The 11,167-nt window shown below is 41.7% G+C and overlaps 1 protein-coding gene across 1 annotated transcript in view; it reads left to right on the top strand.

The window, feature by feature from the left end:
• SORCS1 (sortilin related VPS10 domain containing receptor 1) overlaps positions 1-11,167 on the top strand; it is a 682,844-nt gene that overhangs the window by 186,558 nt on the left and 485,119 nt on the right. The window lies entirely within an intron of this gene.

Genomic DNA, 11,167 nt, shown 5'->3' with positions numbered 1-11,167 from the left:
AATCTACTTCCATAGTGATACTGCCTCAGCAACCCAAGGAAGGGATCACTATGAGTTGGGTCCGACTTGATGGCACATAACAACAACAACAACAGGGTAAGTCTGTAGGCATCAGCAAAACATCTCAAAGACAATGAACACAACAAAACATATAAAAAGTTCCCAGAACTGGGAGAAATTTGGAAACCAGGAAGTTAGCCATGAAAAGAGACTTCTCTCAAGTCCAGCCAACTATGGAATACACAGCTAGGTAGCCTCTGTTCTGATACTCTCTAAGCATTATTCAATCTTTTGTGAGTTGTTAACAAACATGCAGCAGGAGGTATTTGCTACTGCAAAGACAACACTTTGTTGGGCCCAACTAAAATCTAGGGCTATTTAGTTGTCCTGGGCTACCTTAGCTAATGAGATTACTGATTCTTGCTGCAATTTAAAAACCCTGTCTGTGTCTAAGATAACATGTCCAAGAGTCCAGGACATGTTCTGGAAGGAATTTTCCAACTGAATTATTCCAAATTAAAGAATTATGGTCCAGAGGGCAGAAAAAAACTCTCCAGGATTGTCTTTTATGTGATGATTTCTTCCAGAGGTGGGTTCTGGATTTCTCTTAATTCAGTAAACAGGGAGAGGGTCCCAGGCATCACTGATTTCTTTGAGAACAAGGGAAAAGGGTACCTCCAGTTGTCTTAAGGTACATTAGCTCTTCATTTACCATCCATACAGACATCGAACAGCCCAGGCAGTGTAAGATTGGTGGTTGTCCCCACAAAGGAAAATATACCACTGGGGGCACACATCGCTCCTTTAGTTATTTAGTTGTTGGGCTTAGGGATTCTATTATTGACTTGCCCAAGCCAAGGCTCAACTAGGAATTCATTACAGAGTGGGAAACTGCCCCAGTTGACAGTCTTCTGGGCATCTGAACTGTGGGCTGAACTTGTTAAACAACCTGCTCAGCAAATTGCGGGTTTTCTGAGGTCCAGGGAGGAGCTTCCAGTGGGTATAAAGCAATTACTCTGGAGCTCCCCTTCATGTAGGTTCCAGTTAGGGTTTCTGGGAACCAGCAGGTAAGATTAAAATAAAACACTAATGTAGACAGGCGCCACAGCTGAACCCTAAGTCCTCACAGGGCATAAACAGGAGAATTGAATTTAATCTAGGGCACAGTGGAATAATTATATATTGGGGTGGCCCAGTGGTCCCCAAGTAGCAAGAATGAAGCTGGAAACTGGGTGATATATCCAGCAATTAGACATCCCCCCTCCCATCGTAATTGTGCTAATTACACAAAAGCATTCTGGTTCCTACGATGCCCTTGATAAAGAAACAAAAACAAGTAAACTAAAATAAACCTCATCCTTGTAACAACCCAGTCTGCTTAAACACAGTGTATAAAAACAAACAGCAAAAGAAAGTAAAAATAATTAGTATGTTTATGAGTCCTTGTAGGATTTGGTCCATGCAGGAAGAAACCTAGAAAACAAATATTTAAGATCTCTCATAGGCTCATGAGTCCACTTCTCGTATTGTGAAGAGTTTGTCTCTTGGTGTTTGGAGGGATGGTTTCCTTCATTCTGATATGGTGAATCCATGCTTTGAGACTGTTGAGCTTTACCACAGTGGGAGTGGCAAGAAGTACCTAGAATATCCCAGTCCACTTTTCCTGAAGGGTCTCAGTTTTCCAAGCTTTCAAAGGAACCCAGTCACTAGGCTGAAAGGGGTAGAGTAGCTCAGGTGGATGGTGGTGAAGCATGTGTCTGTGAGAAAAAGACAATCACTGAGAGAGACTACAAATATTTTATAACCTGGGTATCCCCGTCACTGAATCAGCAGAACCAATATCTAGTTCTATATTGGGATTGGACAAGGAGGCACCCATGCAACAGCTCAAAAGGGCTAAGTTTTAGTTTGCCTCAAGGGACAGCTTTGGTTCTCAAAAGGACCATGAACAGCACTCTCATCCTTACCAGCTTTGTTTCCTGACAGAACTTAGCTGTTCTTTTCAAAGTTTGGTTAGACTTTTCTACCTTCCCAATAGATTGTGGTCTCCGTGCTGGATACAAATTCAGTTGATGTTTGAGGCTTCTGCCAGGGTCTGGATTATTTGGGCAATAAAATGTTATCACTTCCCATGGAAGCAGGAAGTTCATACCTAGGAATTATATCATTAAGAAGGTGTTTTCATATTTATGTGGGTTTTTCTAATTGGCAAGGAAAGGCTTCTATCCAATCAGTAAAAGTATCTATATACATTAGTAGTACTTACAGTTCCTAGGAGCCCTGAGCATTTCAGTAAAATCAATTTGTCACTCTTCCTCAGGCATGGCTTCCCATCTTTGTGTACTGGGGGCACCCTGATGGTGTTTTTAGGATTTTTTTTAGCCTTGCAGGGACAAGCTCTTAATATAACATCAGTGGTAGACTGAACCGTCTAACCCACCAGGTGTCTTTTGACCCAATCATAAAGTATGTCCCTACAAAAATAAGTTGTTTGGTGTGCTTTCCGAAGTATGGGATGCATGAGTTGAAAGCGGATGAAGATTTTTCCATGTTCTGTGAAAAGCTTTCCGTTTTTCTCTTCCATTGCTCTGCAGTTCGGCACCAAGGCCTTATCTTGCTGGGAGTTACATGGCTTTAGATCAGCAGGGTCATTTGCAGCTGAGGGATTAAGGATGTGATGATTGCTGAGTGCTGCATATGGGCAATCTCTTTGGCTGAAGCATCTGCTCTTTGATTATATTTTACCAAAGCAATATGTCCTTTTGATGTCTTCCACAGTGCACTATGGTGACTTGTGTTGGGAGAAGGGGGCCTAAAGGAATTTTCAGGATTTCATGTGAGTGAGTGATGTCTTTTCCTGCAACAGTAAGAAGTCTTTCTTTCCAAATTATCCAATGGGCATGGAGCACCCCAAGAGTATACTTAGAGTCTATAAATATCGTGGCTCTTTTTCCTTGGGAGAGGTACAGTGTCTGCAGTATGGCAATGAGCTTGGCTTTCTGTGCTGAAGTCCCAGGGGGAAGAGCTACTGATTCCACAGTTTCATCCAGTGTTAACTATTTCATAGCCAGCCTTTCATTCCCCACTTTCAACAAAGCTGCTTCCATCAGTATATCATTCCCAATCTGAATTCTTTAAAGGTTTGTGAATTAGATCTGCTCTACTGGTATTGACCAAGTCTATAACTTTTAAACAGTCTTAAGTCCCCTCCTATTGTGAGAAGGAAGGCAGGAGTATAGCTGGATTGAGACAGGCTGCTTCTTGAAGGGTAACTGCTAGGTTGTCCAGGAGAACTACTTGGCACTTTGTCATTCACCCTGGAGAAATCCAATGTGACCCATGGTCACATTCAAGGATGATGAAGACCAGCTGTGGCATGGTGACTTCTAGGGGATGCCCAAGCGGCAGTGTTTCAGCTTTCTTGATGACCAGCATAGCAGCTGCAACCACTTGTAGTCAGGCAGGCCAGCCATTGGTCACTTCATCTGGCTTCTTTTAGAAGTAAAGCATAGGTTGGTTTGAGCTTCCCGGAGTCTGAATGAGAATTCCCACTGTAAGTCCTGCTGATTCATGAAGGAAGAGTTTGAAAGGGCAGCTCAGTCTGGCAGTCTGAGCACAGGAGCCTCCATGAGTTTAACCTTTAAAGTCTTAAAGGCTCACTCCTATTTAGCAGTCCAATTCAGGGTTCAGTTTCCTTTCCTTCTAGGGCTTGGGAGAGAGGTTTTGCAAAGTCCAGTGCTGCAGATCTGGATGGATCCTGCCATTTCTTAAAAAAACTTTTAGCTGTCTATTTGAGGTGGGGGCTAGGGGGCTAGCCAGGAAATAGCATCTTTTCTTGCTGGAAGCAACTCACGTTCATTGGCTCTGATCTTAAGCCTCAAAGAGATAACTTCTGGTAGGTTAGTCTGAACCTTTTCTTTTGACACATGGTATCCAACATTGCCCAGAAAGTTAAGGACTTTGATGAAGTTCTGTCAGCAAATTCATCTTTGCTAGCTATGAGGAGATCATGTACATACTGCAACAAAATCCTGTTGGTGAGGGTCAGCCAATGCAATCTTGTGCCAAGGTTGAGCCAAATAACCTAGGAGAATTCTTGAACTTTTGAGGCAAAACAGCCCAGCAGAATTGTTGTTTGAATCTCAAGAGTGGGTCCTCCCATTCAAAGACAAAAATTCCTTGGCTCTTATCTACTGGAATGCAGAAGAACATGTTCTTCAAGTCCAACACCATTAACCAGGTGAAGGTGGTGGAAGCATAGAGAGCAGAGTGTAGGGGCTTGGGACCACCATGTGTGCTGTTACAGTCACTTGTTTGAATGTGCTCTAGTCTGGCACAAAGTGGTACCTTCCATTCTTTTTCTTAATTGGAATAATGGGGGTGTTAAATGACTGGCAGGGCTGAGTGAGTCCCTGTTTCATGTATTTGTTGATAATGTCTGCAATGGCTCAGCAAGCTTCAAATCTGGTGGGGTACGGCTTTAACCAAGGCAGGGTGATGCGAGGTAAGAGGCTGATTATGACTGAGTGTCTTGTCTACTCAGACTCAAGGAACCACTGCCTCTAGGATTTTTGGGTCCATGAACCCTTGATAAAGGATTCCCTCTGAATAATTGGCTGGTGGTTGAGTCTGATTCAAGAAGGCCATTTGTAGCCTCCAGTCCAAATCAGTTGGCATGTGAATGTGTGTTTGTCCATTCTCAAAAGCTGTCTGAGCTTGTAGTTTACAAAGTAGAACTCAGCCTAACAGTGATACGAGGCTGGGGTGTGCAGGAAGAAATGAATCAGTGTCCATCCTTGCAAGGAGCAGGTTAGGAGTTGCAGAAAAGGCAGGTGACCTTCATTTCCTGATAGCCCTACCATTGGGCCAGTTCTTCCTGGCACAGGGACTGCTTTGCTACTTATTACCAAGTGAATTGCCCTATGTCCATTAGAAACTTCACAGACTTTCCTTCTATCTTCATTATAACCAGAGGCTGCAGTGGAGGGTTAGCCTCCAGTCCCCTTCATTCCCAGTCTTCCCCAAGGGCACAACTCACTGGGTTGCCTCTCCCTTCTCTCCCTCTTTCTCACCTGAAATTTCCAGCATGCTAGCATACAATATCCTTTCTGTCTGCACCAGGAACACTGATTCCTCTCTAAGGGGGCACATGGCTTTTCTGGCGCCTGCAGTTTCAGCCTCTCTCCTTTTTCTTTGTCTTCCTTGAGATTGGCCACTAACCTGCAAGGCAGCCTTCAAAAAATCTGCCTGGCATCTCCTTTTGGCGACTTTCTTTTGTTCTTGCTCCGTATCTCGGTTAAAGCAGACTTGGTAAGCCAATTCTACTACTCTGGAAATTCCTAACTCCATACATACCATCCTTCAACTTTTTGTAATATCAGAGGCACTTTGCCCTATAAAAATAATGTTGACTGTGCAAGCATTCTGATGACTCTCAGAATCAAGGTCCACAAACTGCCTGAAAGCATGATAAAATCTTTTTAAGTCTCAATTGGGCTCCTGATTAATTTCAGACACTTTACTCAAATTCTTTTGCTTAGGCACTCCTTTTCTCAGTTCTTCTAAAAGGCACTCTTTATGGTATGTGAAGGAGCTCTGGTAGCACAGAGCCTAAGGCATCTGACTGCTAACTGGAGACTGGCGGTTCAAAACCACCAGCTGCTCCTTGGAAGGAAGATTGGGCAATCTATTTCTGTAGTGATATTGCCTTGGAAACCTAAGGAGGGGTCGCTTTGAGTTGGATCCAACTTGACAACAGTGATGGTATGTGAGACACATTTGTTCTGCACCTGTGTTTGGGTCCTAGTCTGGATAATTGGCGGGAAAAGTATCTGTTCTTTTTAAGTTAGCCTCCTGCAGCTCATACTTCCTGTCTCCCTTTGCTCTGGCCTTTTCAAACCTATAGCATTCCTTAGGAGTGAGGAGTCACTACCCAGGCAGAGGCATGCATGCAGAAAATGGAGGCAAACAGATCTTGTATTCTCTTTGAGTTTTCCCTATAACCAGAGTGGTTATTCTCAGAAGGAAGATGGGGCAATGTACTTCCGTAGTGATACTGCCTTGGAAACCCCAGGAGGGGTCGCTATGAGTCAGGTCTGACTCGACGGCACATAACAACAACAACAACAAAGGGTGGTTATTCTCCCCAATTATAGAGATCACTGGTTGATCGACGCAGACCATTCCTGCATCCCCTGTGGGGGTCTGGCACAAGGGGGACATGCCACCAAGTTTTCTTTACAGGTAATAATTTGCAGGACCATGACTCCCCTGAGAACCTCTTTCTCCTTGATATTTTCACTATTCGCTGGGTTAGGGTGTCTGAAAGCTGATCCACTCCACACATGTGTTGATGAACCCACTGGCAGAGCTGAAGGGCCTGGAAATGGGATATATAATGTGAGTGGATGTGGCGTCACCACCTAAAGATGGGCCGCAGCTGGAGCAGATACCTTGTGAAGGTGTCTGACCCAGGAGGTCATCCTCCAGGTCTTAGGGCAGGACTGATGGCTTTGCTTTGTCAGTCTATCTGTACCAAGATTTTACATTGTTTTTGCACGTTCTCATTCTGATACAACACCATAAAAACTTCAACATATATCTTTTTATCCTATTTCGTTTCATATATACAGAAAAGATCAAGCTGTAAGATTGTATTATAATTTAAATACCCATTTGGAGGCCATTTTTCACCATCTCCAGCTGACATTGGGGCCAGACAGTGTTACAAAAGAAAATCATTTTCTTTTGCTTCATAGAGTCTGACCCAAAATAAGACCGTTTCTTAAGGGTACGCCCCAAGGGGTGCAAACCAGAATCCTCTTTGTGTTACTCATGTTACCATATGCTAGCAATGAGACAACCAAGTAACAAACATCTAATACTTTTTATGTCCTTATTGGCCAATTGTTTCCATTTCTTGGAATTTTGTTTTTAAGGCGTTACATAGGATTTAAATTGTTACTCACTGAGAATGTGCAATCCTTCTTCCCAGGGAACACCTTAAGCATGTTTGACATCTCCCACTTGAGTCACCATTAGGTCCAAGGTGGCTTGGCCTCCAGGACCACTCTGAGGTCTCTGGGAGAAATCTTCTGGTGGCATCAGACATCAGGAAAGGTCCTTTGTCCATTTTACCCCTGGAACCAAACCAATGACTCCTGGCTAGATTGCCAGAATCGTCACTGGGTGAATTCCGGGTTCTGCTTGGCATGATTCGTTATAGTCAATGAACAAGAGACTAAGGTGGAAGATTAGAAAGGCAGCTTTATTTCATCATATGAGGAAAGGAACAGCCAGAGTTAGTGCCTCTAAGAGTGTTCAAGGGGCAGGGTGTCGTTATGGGGTATTTACACAGAAGAATTCATACAGTGACATCACCAACTTTCTTAAACATGCTATGCAGGCACAATTTCTACTGATTACATTACGTGTATGTACGTGATCAGAAAATGACAGCCAAACTCCACCCAGAGGCAGAGAAATTAATATGCATGAGGCTTCTAATGAGCTAATGTTAACTCTGAGTTACAAAAACCAGCCTTACCTCAAAGCTATGAGGCCGACTGTCAGGGAAAGTGGACATTTGGACATGCAGCCAGCAGGTCAGCCCATGATAAATCAGTATCGGGAGATGGAGTGGTTTAACTTGCATTTCACAAGGATACTTTGTACATTAGACTTCCATTCTTACTTCTGTTTGTGAGTCTGTTCCTCTGTTGAAGCCATTAATGAAATGGCTTCTCTTTAATTGAAAGTAGACTATGAAAGTATCTGCTGAATCGCTGAGAGGTAATCAGAGTAAATATTCTCTAATGCAGAGTCCTTTCCCTATCTTCCCTCCCTCAATCCATGGAGCTATGAACAGGGGAAGTGGTGTCTGGGTAAGGGGCTTTGAAAATGGAATGGAGGAGTATTGTTTAGAGCAGTGGAGGAAGGTGGCTCACCAAGCAGATGCATAAATTTGAATTAACATATAGGTGTTCTCTGCAAAAATGCCCAAACCATCTCACCATAGTGTATATGTAAACATTTAGGGAAGGCCTTTAGTCAAATACCACATATTTCAGAGTAGAAAGATGCCATCATATCAATAACTTGCACATTTGATCCTTCTTCTAACTGAGAAACTGAGTAACTAGGGAAAACAGATACAAATAATGATTCTGGAGTTATGAGAAACTGAGGAAAAGATCAAGTATTAGATTCAGTGAAGGGGAAGAAAGAGAGCAGATTAAACAATTGGGAAAAATAAATGAACCCATCCAGCAGGCAGAGATGGAGATGGAAGGGAGTTATTAGAAATACAAAAGAGGTCAAGAGGGAGGGAAGAAAAAAAAATCGTGTAATCCACAGGCATTGGGGACTCAGAATAGCCACACTGGGAGTTTTTCGAGTCAAACTCAGGTTCTGAGTAAGTAAGATAATCTTACTGGGATATGGATCAAGATCTCCCTTTGCTTGGGGTACTGTGGCATCCAGAATGGAGTGGGGAAAAGGGAGAAACTCCCCCTGAGTAGGCAGAGCCCCAGAGCAGGTGCACAGCAGCGGGCCCAGGTTCAACTCCTTGAAAACTCCTTTTGACAGAGTGGACCTGGGTACCAGGATTTTGTGCCTTCTTGATCCAAGCAGAAAGTGGTGGCCCTTTGTCCATTAGGGTGTCGGTTGGTTGCAAACCATGGGTCTTTGATTGATAGCAGGAAGTCATCATTTAGTAGACATCTCAAAAGGACCCATACTAGCCTGCCAATGCCTGTATCACTGACTGAATTATCTTGCCCCAAACACAGAGAACTCTTTCTACCTTTCTATCCTAGTGCTCGCTTCTGGTGCTTCCCCCCCCCCCCCCTTTTTTTTTCGTTCTTCTTTTTCTCCCCTCCTTCATTCAATAGGAAGAACACATTAAACTTCCATGAGGCAACTGGAGCTACTACACTGAACACCTCACCCAATAGACAGATAACACAAATAGCTCTTGTACCAGAGGATCAGTGACAGATGATGGACAACACTTGCTCATCCCAGCTCCACATCCTCTTCACAACAGAGTCCTGCACCTACATCCTCACCAGTGATTCCACCAACACAGAGCTGGAAAGCGAAAGAAGAACGCCTGCTCCACACTTTCAGATACAGTAAAACATAAAATCAGGGTAAAATGAATCAATACATAACTAACAAAGACAATAACATCAAAATGTCTAGAAAACAACAGACAGCCTCAAATTAAACAAAAGACAAGACAATAGAAATAAAAGCTCAGGCTAAAGAATTATCTATCATGGAAGAAGAACAAGCAATAGAACTAGCTGAAAAAGAATTCAGAGCACAAGAAAACAATAAACAGAAACAATGAGAAGACAGACAGTATCCTGGAAGATTTCAGGAAAATCATTCAAGAACAAAATAGCAGATAAATACACTGATAAATAGAACTCATTATTAAACAAACAAACAAACAAACAAACAAAAAACGCAGAAATCCAGAAGATGAATGCTAAAATTACAGAGATAGATAACACAGTGGAAGGACAAAAGAGTAGACTAGAACTTCTGGCTGAAGAATGCATTTCCCAACTAGAAAAAAATCCCTGGACACCAGTCTGTATGAGGAAAATCAGAACAAAGATGTAAGAGAAATAAAGAGAACTTAAGAGTTATATGGGATGATATGAAAAGAAACAACATTTGCCTGATTGGAACCAGAGCAAGAGGAAAAAAAAAAAAAAAAAAAAAAACACGAAAACACACACACACACACACACTGAAAAAATTGTGGAAGACTTGTTAACAGAAAATTTCCTCCATATCATGAAGGAAGAAAATTTATCCATCCAAGAAGCTCAATGGACCCCATACAGGATAGATCTCAAGAGAAAGTCACCAAGACATATCATAATCAAACTCTCCAAAACCAAAGACAAAGAGAGAATCTTGGGAGCAGCTTGGAAAAAACAAAATGTCCCCTACAGTGGACAACCAATAAGACTAAGCTCTGATTTCTCAGCAGAAACTGTGTAGGCAAGAAGGCAATGGGATGGCGTATATAAAACCTTGAAGAAAAGGAACTGCCAATGAAGAATTATGTATCCAGTCAAATTGTTCCTCAAATAATGAGTGTGAAATCAAGACATTCTTAGACAAATGGAAATTAAGGGAATTTGTGAAAATGAGAGTAGTCCTACAAGAAATGTTAAAAGAGACTTTCCAATAGAGAACTCATAAGACAGAACAACAAATTAAAATCAAGACACTTGATACCACTACTTAGAAACTAAACCAGAAATAGATGCTCAAAATAAGATCATAAAATAATGTAAACAAAAAAATGAGGGAGGCAATCTGCAGATGACACCAGCAACAAAGCAGAGATGAAATCAAAGTCGTAATTACAAAGCTTTCAAATGAAGAGGAAGACAGGAAAATGTCTTTATAGAACTGACTGTTTCAAACATAGGGAGATAAGAATTTACTTTAGGGTAACCACAAAGAAAATTAACAATCCTCTTAAGCAAACTCAGGAAGAAGAAAAACACATGGGCTTAGTAAGCAGAAAATGAACAATAATGAAAAAAAAGAGAAGAAACACTTGATAACAAAATGAACTCAATACAGAAAAATATTTGGAATAAGGAAATCACCAACAACACAGCAAAAAACACAATAAAATGATAGCAATAAATTCACACCTACCACTAATTACATTCACTGTGAATGGAGTAAATGCACCAGTCAAGAGAAAGAGAGTGGCAAATTGGGTAAGAAAAGAAGATCCATTGATATGCTGCCTGCAAGAGACCTACCTTAGACACAAAGATAAAAACAATTTAAAAATTAAGGAGTGGAAAGAAAATATATCAAGCTGATGGCAACCAAAAAAGAACAGGAGTGGCAATATTAATATCTGATAAAATAGACTTTGAGGTCAAAAACATAAGGGACAAAGAAGGACACTATATGATGCTAAAAGGATCAAGTGACCAAGAAGACATTACCATAATAAATATGCACCCAATGAAAGAGCTCCAAAATACATACAGCAAATATTAACTGAATTAAAAGGAAAAATAGACATCTCTACAATAGTGATAGGAGACTTTTACACACCACTTTCAAGGAGAAACAGAACAACTAGGAAAAAAACTCAACAAAGATACAGAAGAACTCA

The sequence above is a fragment of the Orycteropus afer genome, unplaced genomic scaffold (assembly GCF_000298275.1).
Source record: "Orycteropus afer afer isolate SDZICR_OR568_19922 unplaced genomic scaffold, OryAfe1.0 scaffold00082, whole genome shotgun sequence".
Classification (NCBI taxonomy): domain Eukaryota; kingdom Metazoa; phylum Chordata; class Mammalia; order Tubulidentata; family Orycteropodidae; genus Orycteropus; species Orycteropus afer.
The sequence above is the reverse complement of the archived record's forward strand: the minus strand, read 5'-3'. Positions and strand labels throughout refer to the sequence as shown.